This window comes from Pseudorca crassidens, chromosome 2 (assembly GCF_039906515.1).
Source record: "Pseudorca crassidens isolate mPseCra1 chromosome 2, mPseCra1.hap1, whole genome shotgun sequence".
Taxonomy (NCBI): Eukaryota; Metazoa; Chordata; class Mammalia; order Artiodactyla; family Delphinidae; genus Pseudorca; species Pseudorca crassidens.
Window position 1 is genome coordinate 141,276,536 of NC_090297.1, and position 14,275 is coordinate 141,290,810.

At 38.4% G+C, this 14,275-nt stretch overlaps 1 protein-coding gene across 3 annotated transcripts in view; it reads left to right on the plus strand.

Annotated features, from left to right (window-relative positions):
* PLA2G4A (phospholipase A2 group IVA) overlaps positions 1-14,275 on the plus strand; it is a 160,799-nt gene that overhangs the window by 46,541 nt on the left and 99,983 nt on the right. The gene's annotated exons all lie outside the window — the stretch shown is intronic.

Genomic DNA, 14,275 nt, shown 5'->3' on the forward strand with positions numbered 1-14,275 from the left:
GTCCCTTTTTCAGATGTGATAATCTTTGTCTACATCTTTGAATGATAACATTTTGAATGGTTCTCTGATGCTCTTTTATCTGTCAGAATAGTGTTTTACCTTGACTTTACATTAATTGGGAGTACTTGGGATCAGATAAAATGACTGTCCTAGGACAGAGTTTTGGATTTCAAAGACATTTCCATTCTATTTTGGAAAGATGGCCAAGTTAAGACTTTAAACTAGCTGCCTCTGTGAGGTATTGTGCCTTTGGATTTTTAAAAAATGCAGTTTAATTCTTATGGCTTTAAGTGTGTTCATTATGTGTGCAAATAGCTATAGAAACTGGTGTGGGACAGCTTGAAATGATATGAACCAAAGCCTGAGGATAATGTTGAATTAATTTGGTGGCAGTATCCTTCTACGTTTTAAAATGCAGTTTTCCTGGTTAATCTTACCATGCAAATGACTAGGGGTCGTGGAGCTGGGAATACAAAGAAGGATGGATAAGTATTGTGATAACGCATTGGGTAAAGTTGTAGATTATTGCTAAAATATGGGAATGGCCATTTACCCCTCAGGACGGGTTTGGGAGAAAGAATGGAGATTGCAATTTACCAGTCTGGGGAACAGGGAAGTCTTTCTGGCTGAAATGGCCTTTACACTGGTTCTTGAAGGAAGAAAATCTTAGTGCTGAGAGCAGGGAGAATCCCAGGCAGAGAAAACAGCATGTTCAAAGGCGAGCGAAGGGCAGATTGCTTGTGAGGTCCCAAACTGTTAGAGACACACAGCAAAGGTGAAAGAGGACAGGCACTCATACAACAAGACTGAGATTTTATCAGAAATGCAGTGGGAAGAGTTTGATGGCATTTGAGTCACAAGTCACAGGATTGGCTCTTTATTTAAAAAAATATTTGTTCTGGCCATAGTATGTTAAATATATTGGAGGTGACTATAGAGTATGCTTTTTATATTTAAGAATAGGAGGGAAAGCAGAAACTAACACACCATTGTAAAGCAATTATACTCCAATAAAGATGTTAAAAAAAAAAAGAATAGGAGGGACTTGAGCTTGTTGAAATCGCAATTAAAATGGGCCCATAGAGAGAGGTTAAATATTAAGGAATGAAGAATTTGGGCTCTGGGCTCAAGCCTTCAGTGAATGAAGGGTGTCCAGGAAGTTGGTAAAAGTTGGAAGGAGGGGGCCGGGAGGTGGAATCTAATGGTAAGAGTTTTTGATTAGCAGTGCTTCTCAGGAGAGGTGACGGGAGCAAGGACAATTTCTTCACATCTAGTCTGGACCAGGGGTTTATTTTCTAAATTTTATCTCATACATCAATCTACCCCATTTAATCACTCCTTTGCCAAAGCTTTTCTTAAGTTATTCTTTTGCTTTTTATAATTCTTTGCATTTTCATCAATTAAACGAGAGTTCACTGGAGAAAGGCTCCTGTGAAAGAGAAGCCAGGGACTTCCCTGGTGGCACAGTGGTTAAGAATCCGCCTGCCAATGCAGGGGACACGGGTTCAAGCCCTGGTCTGGGAAGATCCCATATGCCGCGGAGCAACTAAGCCCGTGCACCCCAACTACTGAGACTACTGCTACTACTACCTGCGCTCTAGAGCCTGTGAGCCACAACTACTGAGCCCATGTGCCACAGTTACTGAAACCCACGCACCTAGAGCCTATGCTCTGCAACAAGAGAAGCTGCCGCAATGAGAAGCCCGCGGACCGCAACGAAGAGTAGCCCCTGCTTGCCGCAACTAGAGAAAGCCTGCACACAGCAACAAAGACCCAACGCAGCCAAAAATAAATAAATAAAATAAATAAATTTATTTTTTAGAAAAAAGAGAATCCAAATTGGAAGCCATACACTACCAAATGTAAAATAGATAGCTAGTGGGAAGCAGCCGCATAGCACAGGGAGATCAGCTCGGTGCTTTGTGACCACCTAGAGGGGTGGGATACGGAGGGTGGGAGGGAGATGCAAGAGGGAGGGGATGTGGGGATATATGTATACATATAGCTGATTCACTTTGTAATAAAGCAGAAACTAACACAATATTATAAAGCAATTATACTCCAATAAAGATGTTAAAAAAAAGATTAAAAAAAAAAGTGGTACCCCCCATGACCTTGAGAAAAGCACATGCCTTAAAACTCTAGAGGTTGTACCGTTAGTAAAGCCATTCATAATTCAACTAAAGGCTGTGTCAGTGATTCGCCAACCATGCAAGTTACTGACCTTTGACTATCAGTGCAGAGCTCTGTCTTAGAGAGAGAATGGTTTTTACCATGCTTGAGATGAGTCCTATAGCAAGTCAAATTCTACTCTGGGTCACCTTCAACTGGTCTGGATCTGATTTCTTAGCTACTTTCCCCATAGGCCCCAGGCACTTTGCCTGTGCTTATTTATTGTAATTAGGACAAGGAAGAGAGTAATGCTGCAAGTGTCATTTTAAATCTATTTGAGTTGATATTGATAATATTACTTAAAAATGAACATGAGATATTAATTCATCTAATGAAATAGGGAACAGGTACGTTTTAGATCCCCACAGTGTACACAACACAGGTTGGACCCTTGATTTCCAAAGAGCTTTCTTTTTATGTTTTTAATTTTTATTCTTTTGGCTACACCTCACAGCTTGTGGGATCTTAATTCCCAGACCAGGGATTGAACCCTGGCCCCGGCAGCGAGAGCACGGAGTCCTAACCACTGGACTGCCAGGGAATTCCCAAAAGCTTCCTTTTTAAAGTGAAGGACGCTTGGAAGGAATAGCCACTGGAGGTTAATCACTGTTGGAGAAAGGATAGTGTTGTGACATTCTGTTAACATTTCTATTCAGCATTTGTAATTTGATTTTATTTTTCTTGAATTAAATTTTTTTTGGGGGGAAGGAGATCATTGCCAACCCTTGATATCACCTTGATGAGTTTACAGGAAATCAGGAGGAGATAAAAAGAACAAAAGAGAGTCTTAGAGAAATAAATTCAATGATAAGGTTGGTAAGAAAAAGTAGAGGGACAATATACAATGCCAAACGATTTTATTTTTGAGAAGTTGTAGGTGATTATAGTGAGAAAAGGCATGGGTGTTAGCTGTCACTTTTCTAAGAGGAGTTTTGATGATATTACTTGATGAGCTTGATCTATACAGATTACCAAGTAAGCAGAATTTGGGATGTTTGTATACAGAAGTTCTTTAAAGATAGACAAGGATAGAACGGTGAACAATGTCCTAAGATCTGAAAAGGATGATAGAAAATTACCCTCTCTTCTGTTGTTGATAGTATCTACATTTATTTAAAAAGGCAAATTTCCATAAAGTTTTGCATATTGGTAAAGAATGACAGATTACTATTTGGTTTTTCAGCTTTACCTGTGTACGTAGGGGCTTTCTCAAGGGTGCCACATGAATCAAATATTTGACACCTATATCTGCTTTACTTTTGAAAAAAATTTTTTGGCTACACTGCGCAGCTTGCGGGATCTTAGTTTCCTGACCGGGAATCGAACCTGCACCCCCTGCAGTGGAAGCCTGGCGTCTTAACCACTGGACCGCCAGCGAAGTCCTATATCTGCTTTTTTAAAAAATATAATACCAAGATTATTTTATTTTTATTATTCATCCTATTCTAACTAGCTTCTTTTAGAAATACCATACTGCATTGCTAGAACATCATAATACAGTCAGCAGCACCCCATAAACTATCTTTAGAGGAGTCAGAGCTGACATTTGAATCATAACATCTCACTCATTTCCTGGTTTTCACCTCAGAGCACTGGGCAAGCCAAGAACAAGACAGCCCCTTCCCAGACATCCTTGCTAATCTCAGTTTGTTCAAATGTATCATGTACGTTTGTTCCCATAGCCCTGGTGCCAGCCCTTCCCTGTATTCTTATGCTCACATCATATGAAGAGGTAGTTTGAAGTTCAAATTTGCATCTGACTCACCATAGTCTTATTTTAAAAAGAAGTAGTTTGCATATACCCATATGAATATAGTGTACTCTTTCCCTCATGTACATAAATATACTCTTCCTCTCATATACATAGATATATCCTAAATATTTTAATATGGTTTAATGCTCCCTCAACTTACTAATCTGTGATTTTATTTAGGACATTTCTAAGAACCCAGGCAGGGTAACTCTACATACCCTGCTTTTCATTACTCTAATATTGTGAATACTATTTCCCTCTCCCCTGCAAAGAGCTTTGGTTGAGTTGTGTACTATAAGTGTGTTGACTGCAAGAAGTTTGGATAAATGCTTATTGTTACTGAGAACCCGGCTGTTCTAGTATTCTTTTCTGAATCAAACATTTCCCTGACGTCAGTTGTGACTGAACATGAATTTTGGTTTACTAAACAAAGGAAGTTTAAATTGTCATCTTTCACATATTGTCAAAGAATGTAAGTACAAAAACAGGGGTGATACAAACAGAATGGAAGACTTTTAAAATATTCTAGACCACCTGACTTCTGGTGGGGATTCAGGAAGAACCTTGGGTTTGTACCCCCTCGTGGTCTTGAGGAAGGAAGAAACACACTGGCTTCACTCCTACCTTCAGGGGTGATGTGGAGTCGAGGATGAATCAGCATCAGTACTGATGCGGGACTTGTGATCTGGGGGATGCACGTGGACCATGTGGAGCATCTGTAAGATTGTTCAAACTAAACATGAAAGTTCGTTTACAAATTTTTTTTTTACTATCGATTTTTACTACCTATTCATATATAAACCAGGCATCAGATACTAATTATTTGCAAGTGTTCGATTCTTTTTGAATCATTCTGTGTTCTTTTTTATGTCTTTCAGTCCTATGGAGTAATTACTGTAAGAGTTCACACATCACTGTGTAGTGAAACGAATATTCTCCACATTACTCAGGTCCATGAAATCTCACCTATATGATTTTTCTAAATCGCATTAATTTTCCTAAATCGCATTAATCGCACCTATTCACTAGAATAGGTGGGGGAGTGTAGGTGATCTCCCCCTCCCCAGGGTCCTACAGGTATTCTAGGCACTTAGAGTTGCCTGTAAATTAGGAGTGGGTCCTGCCATAAGCCTTGGTGGCTGCTATCATTGGCATCCAACCTTCGGCTAAATGTTGTTTGCATGGATCCTGGCTTTCCACTTTTGGCAAGCACTGGGACAGCTCTCAGAGTAGTCTTCCCAGTGATCACATGCCACGCCAGAGAGACTCTACCCCTGAGCTCAAGGAAACGGTGCTTAGAGTCCAGACTCCATGACCATCCTGTAGTCATCACGCCACCCACAGTGCACCAGAAGCATGACTTTCCAACACTTGTAGAAACTTAAGAAAACCCAAACACATTTGAGTTTTAAGAAAGTAGCCCTGTTACCTCCAGTCTTGTCTCTCCAAAGCAGCAGTCTCAAATCCCCTCACCTCGAGACCATCCAGAGGATTAAGCCTCTTCAAAGGACATGGCTCTCAACACAAAGTGTTAATAATTCCCTGGGAAAGGAAGTTAGAATTCATCCTTCCTATTTGCACATATTGGGATAAGCGGCATAGTGTTGAGTCTGTATGTAGAGAAACATCATCTATGTAATCTGAGAATCTTTGTTAGCAGCAAGGGCAATGTAGAAATTACTATGAAAATACATTACCCTCTCCTGTAGCCATTCCTGAATTCCACGGTCATCAGAATCTCCAGGGAGGAGGCAGAATATATTTATGAAAGAACATGGTCTTCAGAGGCAAAGCACTACTCACTGGTCTTGTGTCTTCAGGCAAGTTTCCTCTCTGTCTTCTTTTTCTCATCTTAGAGACATTGAGAGAATTCAATGAGTTGACATATGTGAAGCATTACATGCCTCATGCATAGTAATTGCTCAATGAATATTATCTGTTATTGTTAACATGATTTCAGATATCAACATAAGAAGACATTTATTTCTTAAATATAATCTTTGTATGAGCCAAAGTATTTTCTATTTGGGTAGTTTGTGCACTTGAGATTATTTTCAGTTTTTCACCTTGGAAACAAGAAATTTCCATTCTGAATTTCTGTGTTGAGCAGATTATTGGATCCTTCATTTTTTCAGCTCGAGAGAAACAGTAGAATGGTACTTCCACTGTCTTTTTGATACTCTTGGGCACAATTCACTCCTTTGCTCCCCTGACAGCTATCCAGACCTCTGCTTAACACCTCTCTCATGTGGGACTTCCCTGGTGGTCCAGTAGTTAGGGATCCATGCTTCCACTGCAGGGTGGTGGGGGCCCAGGTTCCATCCCTGGCCTGGGAACTAAGATTCCTCAAGCCATACGGTACAGCCAAAAAAACAACCAAACAAACAAAAAAAGCAAAACAAAAAATGCCCCATGAAACACTTGTCACATGTATTTTGGGGCCTATTTCTTCTTCACTTTTTAGAGAATAAGTGCTTAGTCTTGAGCCTGGTATAGTAGGAAAATCTCAGAGAATTTTGGATGAATGAATAAAATACATAAATATGTGTAACTATACCTTTCTTCTAGGATATTGCTTCCTGTTTTGCGTCAATGAAGAGAGAATTAAAAAAATAATTTTATACTCCATTTTTGTAGATTATAAATACCGCTCTGATTTCTATCCATAAGCTATCTAGAGTTTTCATGGGTTTCAAATTTTATAACATCTTGGATTAATTTATAACATAATTAATCTTTTCTTGGATTAATTATGAAGTTGCAAATATTCTTTTTTATAAATGACCCTGCTGCTCTCATCTTTTCTGAATCAAACATTTCCCTGACGTCAGTTGTGACTGAACATGAATTTTGGTTTACTAAATATTTTTGTAATGTTTTTGAGTATCCACCCACGATTCTAAAAAATCTGAAATAACTTCCTAGGGGGCTTTTTATGGAAAATAATTTCAAGATGAGTAAAGTATTCCAGAATGCATGCCCCTCTCTTATCTCTTGTCTTGTATTTTCTGTGTGGTAGGGAAATAGAATGTGTTAGGAAGGCACTCCTCTTCCTCACTCATTTAGAATGTCATGCAGTTTATTAAGCTGTCAAATGGTTTTGTGAGTACGGTTAGTCTTTTTTCCTTTCTATTTAAATTTCAGTAGATTTTTTTTTTGTTTACATGTATGTATTTATGTGTTTTAGGTCTGATAAATGTAGTGAATGATACTATTTTATGATATTTTGTTAACATCAATTGATCTTTGTGTGAATTTTCACCACATTTATTCAATAGGATAAATGGAGCTATATTCCAGTGGTATATTTGGCAGTAATGCAGGTTCCTGTCAAAGTGAAGAGTACGTCACCAGTACTAATAGGGACACAATCCACATATTCTCTTTTTATTTTTTCAAGACCTATTAGTGATGGATCCTACTCATTTAGTCTGCCAGGGAATTGGCTCATTTAGTTCTTTATCGCATATATCTTACACTTGAGCTTCTTCATCCTAAAATAGTTTTTATATTTCTCATATATATACTTTAACATGTTAATGTTCTACAATTTCTTTAGTTTTCTAAAATTAAAGAAAACAAACTTAATTTAAAAAACTTTTTTAAAGCTGAGTGATATGCCGCCTTCTCACCATGTGTTAAGTAAACGCTCTTTGCCAGAAATCATATACCACTTCTATATTGAACAGGTGCAATTAATACCTAATGGAATTAAATTAAAAAACAGGTTAAATGTTTCTTAAATTTCCAAAGAAAAGTATGCTATTAAAGTTTTTATTTCAAAGAGAAAAACTCTCCTGGTCTAAAATTTATGGGAAAACTCTTATCATGTATGTTATTTTAGTATATTTTAATATTTTAACTGTTTTCTTAAAAATAAAATTATATGACATAGAGATTGAAATGACTAAACTTAGCTGAGGTATAGCCTGAGGGGTCCTGTAAATTTTACTGATTCTTTGGAAGCACTTTTCCATTCTTACTCCTCATTTGATGTATCAGTATGTTTTTTATAAAATATTTTAGATAAAATCCTAGACAAAATTATTTTAAGTTTATGTACAAGGGTAATCTAAGCCTCCAGATGCAAAATGAAATAACAGTTTTGAAATTTTAACTTTGAAAAAGACATGTTAAAGAAATAAAACCCATTGCTTATCCCAGCAAGGCTCCATTATTCTTTTTTTTTTTTTTGCGGTACGTGGGCCTCTCACTGTTGTGGCCTCTCCCGTTGCGGAGCATAGGCTCCGGACACGCAGGCTCAGCGGCCATGGCTCACGGGCCCAGCCGCTCCGCGGCATGTGGGATCTTCCCGGACCAGGGCACGAACCCGTGTCCCCTGCATCGGCAGGCGGACTCTCAACCACTGCGCTACCAGGGAAGCCCCAAGCCTCCATTATTAATGTCGTCAATAAATGCTGAGCATCTGCTATGTACTTGGTACTTATTCAGTGTCTTGAAGAAGTACAAAAGAAAAAAAAATGAATGCAATACTTATGCTTGATAACTTTACTGAGTGCCTGTTTCATACCAGCAGGGAAGTATGGCTTAATGGTTAGGACAAGGACTCTGGACCGGCTTACTTGGATTCACATCTCCCTTCTCCTTTATTAACCGTGTGAATTTGGGCAAGTTATTTAGCTTTCCTAGGTCTCAATTTCCTCAACATTAAATGTAGGGTAATAATTATACCTTCCTCCTAGATTTTTTTTTTAATTGAAGTATAGTTGATTTACAATATTGTGTCAGTTTCAGGTGTACAGCAAACTGATTAAGTTATACATACATTTATATGTTTTTTTCAGATTCTTTTCCCTTATAGGTTATTATAAAATATTGAGTATAGTTCCCTGTGCTATACAGTAGGACCTTGTTGGTTATCTGTTTTATATACAGTAGCATGTATATGTTAATCCCAAACTCCTAATTTATCCCTCCTCCTCCCTCCTATAATTTTTAATGAGGACTAAATTAGATAATGAAGTGCTTAGAAAAGTACTTGATGTATAATGTACACAGTGTGTTTGTTAAATGAACAAAAATGCTAAGCAGAGGTCTTAGGACTTATATTTCATTTACTCATTTCAGTCACACTACGAGATATGTGATTTTTTTTTTTTTTTTTCGGTACGCGGGCCTTTCACTGTTGTGGCCTCTCCCGTTGCGGAGCACAGGCTCCGGACGCGCAGGCTCAGCGGCCATGCCTCATGGGCCCAGCCGCTCCACTGGCACGTGGGATTTTCCCGGACCGGGGCACGAACCTGTGACTCCTGCATCGGCAGGCGGACTCTCAACCACTGTGCCACCAGGGAAGCCCGAGATGTGTGATCTTTTAATTTTAATTTTACCAGTGTAGGGATTTGTTTAAAGACATTAAATAAATAGTCCCAAATCACACAGCTCTTCTCTTTTGGGGCTAGAACTCAAGCCTGTCTCGCTCCAGTGTCTACTCGTGCAGCAGCTTTGCCTTTGAGCTACTTATGGTCTAGCTAGGAAGATGAAATGGGTGTAAATAACTATTTGTAAAGTCAATCCAAGAGAGTATATACTCAGTAATTGTGTGTTTATATTATACAGTATTACTAATTTTGAAAAGTGTTGACATTAAGCTTCTGAGAAGACTTTATAGCTTGAATAGAGACTGAGATGGGTTTTATAACTTAAGTAGAGTACTAATGTATGGAATGGATGTGGGACATTTCAAGTTGGAAATAAAATAAGAAAATATTTTAAAAATAGGATTGATATAACACTTCTAATTACATTATTTAGGGAATTTGGCTAACTTTTAATGGTTTGCCTTAGGAATAAATGTCAGGTAGCAGGGATAATGCCCTGCCTTAGTGCAGTGTTTCTAAACTGGGGATCAGTTTTGTTCCCAGGCACATTGGGCAATATCTGGAGACATTTTTATTTTTATATTTTATTTTTTTTAATTTTTTGGCCACACTGCAAGGTATGTGGGATCTTAGTTCCCAGACCAGGGATGGAACCTGCGCCCCCTACATTGGAAGCATGGAGTCTTAACCAATGGACTGCCAGGGAAGTCCCTGGAGACATTTTTAGTTGTCACAGTTGGGGGATCCTACTGGCATTTGGTGGGTAGAGAGGTCACAGACAGTACCCCAGAGCAAAGGATTATCTAGCCCCAAATGTCAATAATGTCAAGGTTAAGAACTCCTGTTTTAATGAAAAAGAATTATTCTTACATAGAGTGGAATCCAAATATATAGCTAAAATTAATAATATAAATAAGTTAATATGTTTTATAATACTACATAAGAACTTCTGGAGAATTACTCTCTCTCCAACCTAAAGAGATTCCAAGAAACATCCCTAGGTTATAAATCTTTAAACCATTCCAAGCAGAAATACTGATAACAGAACTATTTTTGTTTCCTTCCAAAAAGGTATCATAGAGATTTAAGTAAAAGGGCAATGCAGGCAACAACAAAATTTTCTGTTCTGTTTTAGATCTGCATTTAACTTTCTTTGGGTCATTTTCCATGTGTCTTTCTCTGTTCTCTCATGAATATCAGCATTCTTTATAATAAGTCACTTTTACTGTATGCTGGGTGGTAGCCCGCTTCATTACTATAGTAAGTCAATTGTTAGTACAAAATGTACCAAGTCGATTGTGAGTAGATGCTATAGACTTTCTTCCTGGCATCCATTTGGCTGATGGTACATTCTGATAGCTTCATGTTCATTTACAAAAGGAAACATGTGACACTGAGAAAATACCATGCTAGGTCAGAGGCTGTGAGCAAAAGGAAAAGGAAAAATAGGAGGCGTTCAAACCGGAGACTCTGCCTGATAAAGGGATCCCAAAACAGTGTTAACAGAATGGCTTCGTACTTTCAAATGAGGAAAAGGCATTCTATGATTGAGTTCCTAGACAATGCTGCCTTGGTATAAGGGTTTTGCACTTCTCTCTCCAATATATAGAGAATTACGGCCAAAGTTCTGTTTTACTAAACCACACTGAATTTTTCACTAATGTTTCCAGCTTCTGCATTTCCAGCAATTCGCAGGGACTGCCCTTCAGCACCTATAGCCATAACAATTCCAATTTTGAGCCCATTCTGGAGGGAGCAGGGGCTGCTACTCCTAAATAAGTCCTTTGGCACTTTACCCTATTCCTTAGAGTTATTAGGAAGGCACACTGGGATTTGAAGATCTGTTTGTTTGTTCATTTATTTACTTTCACATTTAGTACTTGGACATAAAGGTTAAATACAAATGCACTTGGAAAAACATAACCGATATTGATCTATTAAATGTTTGACATTGATATTTGTATATTAAAATACAAATAAATGGGGTGGGACAAAGCACTAGGAAGGTTGAGACATACTAACAAAGAGTAAAAAGAAGTTAGGGGAGATTGTTGTGCCTATAATAAAGGTCACCTCTTCTACAGTATTGCTCAGGGCTAGTCCATCACCCATTACTTCAATAATATTTATTATGTCCCTATAATGTTTCAGGCTTTGTACTAGACTCTTGGATCCAATAGTAATTTGGAAGGATGTGGTTTCTGCTATCATGAAGTTTACAGTTTAATAGAGGCAAAAATAGGTAAGAGTTGTTAGTGTTGGTATATTTGAAAGAACAAGGAATTTGGCTTCAGAAAGACTAGGTTAAACTCCTGTTTCTAAATGACCTTTTGCTCAACTTACTAAATGCCTCAAGGGAGTCTCAATTCCCTTACCTACAAGTTGAGAATAATAATACCTAAATCAGCAAGTTGAAGTGGAATTATTTTTATGCAGATTTACATAGATGAGGCTACTAGGAGACATGATTGGCAGTGGCCAATTTAACCCGATAGGAAAATAGAACAACTAGTTGACTTATGAACTAGATAAGGGAAGCATAGAGAGAACATCTCATTCCACCCATCCTTTAAGTGTACAGTCTTTGGACCCTTATCTTGGATAGTCTTAGGACAAGGACAACTTGAATAACATTTAGTTATGAATTACTAGTGTTTAGTTATCAGCTAAAACGTCAAATGAAAACATAATGATACACATAAGTAAAAGAGAAGCAATGTTCTCTTGGACAGAACAGATACTTCTGCCACCAGTATGACTGTGTGGAATGTTTGAAATGTGTGGATTTCAGAGGTGCTCCGTGGCCTGAATGTTGACTTGCGAGAACAATGTTCCAGTGCCTGGTGGAGGAGGGTCACTGACTGGAAGGAAACCCAGGGTCCGGTGGGTGAGGGGGACTTGTAGGCCTTTTATCACAGAGATTAGGCCTGCCTTTGTAGGCAGCAAGAGTCAAAAGTGTTTCACAAAGACGACTATAGCAGCATTATGTAGAGTGACTTTGCATATGGGAGAATAAGCAACTACGAAATTATGTGAATAGTCCAGTTGAACTGGGTAAGTGATATTTTGAGAGGAATTGAGGGGCCAGCATGTTAGAGGTGAAATAGGTAAAAGCTGGAGACAGATAGGATACAGGAACTATGAGGAAAAGAGAATGATTCTCATGTTTCTGGCTCAGGCAGCAAGAAATATGGTACCATGAAATAAAATAAGAAAGTCAGGAAAAAGAACATGTTTTTATTTTAGTTTTTTTGGTTTTGTTTTGCTTTGTTTTTCTTTTCTCTTGCATTTAGGGAAAAATTCAAAATGGATTACTTAGCAATGGATTATATATGGACATGTAATCAAGAATCTTATATTTGTCATGTTTGTACTGCTACCTCCTTGAAGCCTTGAGGAAATGAAGGAATGCATGATGGCTACCATTTAAACCTGAATATGATCAGCTTTAAAGGATCCGAGAATAATTATACTATAGGATTGATGTGTGCCATGTGACTTGAAGGGTGCACATCGAATATTCTTAAGACTATATAGGACTTCCCTGGTGGGCCAGTAGTTAGGATTCCGTGCTTCCACTGCAGGGGACACGGGTTTGATACCTGGTCAGGGAACTAAGATCCCACATGCTGCGTGGCGTGGCCAAAAAAAAAAAAAAAAAGACCATATAAATAACTGTGATGATTCCTTTTCAAATTGGTTTTGACTACATGAGCACTAAATTTTTTAAAGTGTTCATTTCCTTCTGAAACATTCTAGTGGAGATTTGTAACAGCTATGAAGAGAAAGTCTACAATTTAGTCGCAAGTTTGGGGGGAAAAAATTAAGATACAATGAGGAAACATTTAGAGAGGTAGTTAAGGAATCAGAAAAAAAAATGATACCCTGGGCACAAAAGAAGGAGATAATTGCACAAAGGGCATTGCATATATGCCAAATCTGATGAAAATTGAGAAAAAGCTCATTGAATTTTATATTGAAGTTATGATAGGGGCATGGTGATGGCTAGGAGCTGGTGAGGGGAGGGGGTAGATATAGGGAGATGTCCATCAAAAGGTACACACTTCCAGTTATAAGAAGAGTAAGTTCTGGGGATGTAATGTACAGCATGGTGACTATAGTTAATAATACTGTATTATATTCCTGAAATTGCTAAGAGAGTAGGTCTTTTTTTTTTTTTTTGGCTGCATTGGGTCATCGTTGCTGTGCACGGGCCTTCTCCAGCTTCGGCGAGCAGGGGCCACTCCTCGTCGTGGTGCTCGGGCTTCTCATTGCGGTGGCCTCTCTTTGTTGTGGAGCATGGGCTCTAGGCTCCTGGGCTTCAGTAATTGTGGCACTCAGGCTCAGTAGTTGTGGCTCGTGGGCTCTAGAGCACAGGCTCAGCAGTTGCGGTGCATAGGCCCAGTTGCTCCGCTGCATGTGAGATCTTCCCAGACCAGGGCTCGAACCCATGACCCCTGCATTGGCAGGTGGACTCTTAACCACTGCACCACCAGGGAAGTCCCAAGAGAATAGGTCTTAAATGTTCTCACCACAAAAAAGAAACGGCAATTATGTGAGGTGATGGAGGTGTTAACTAACTCTACTGTGGTAATCATTTGGCAGTAGGTAAGTGTATCAAATCATCATGTTGTATGCCTCACACTTATACAATGTGATATGTCAATTACATCTCAATAAAGCTACCAAAAAAAGTTACAGTAGAGAGAATAGACTGATTATGGTAACAGAATAAGGCAGAGCATAGTAGGTTAGGAATTTATAAGTGATGGGATTTAGAAGCAGTAAATATAAACTGTATTTATTTTTCCAAAAGCTTTAATGGAGGAGAGGAAAGATCTTGAGGAATTGGCAGAATTAATTAAAGTTGTATTTATTTTTTAGGATAATCAGTGTTTGTTTATATTTATTGGTTGAGAGGAAGTAGTCAGGCCCAAGCAAATATTTACAGATTAAATTTGGGGTTGGGGATAAATAAATGAGAAATCTCTGAGAGGAGGTGGAATAGTTT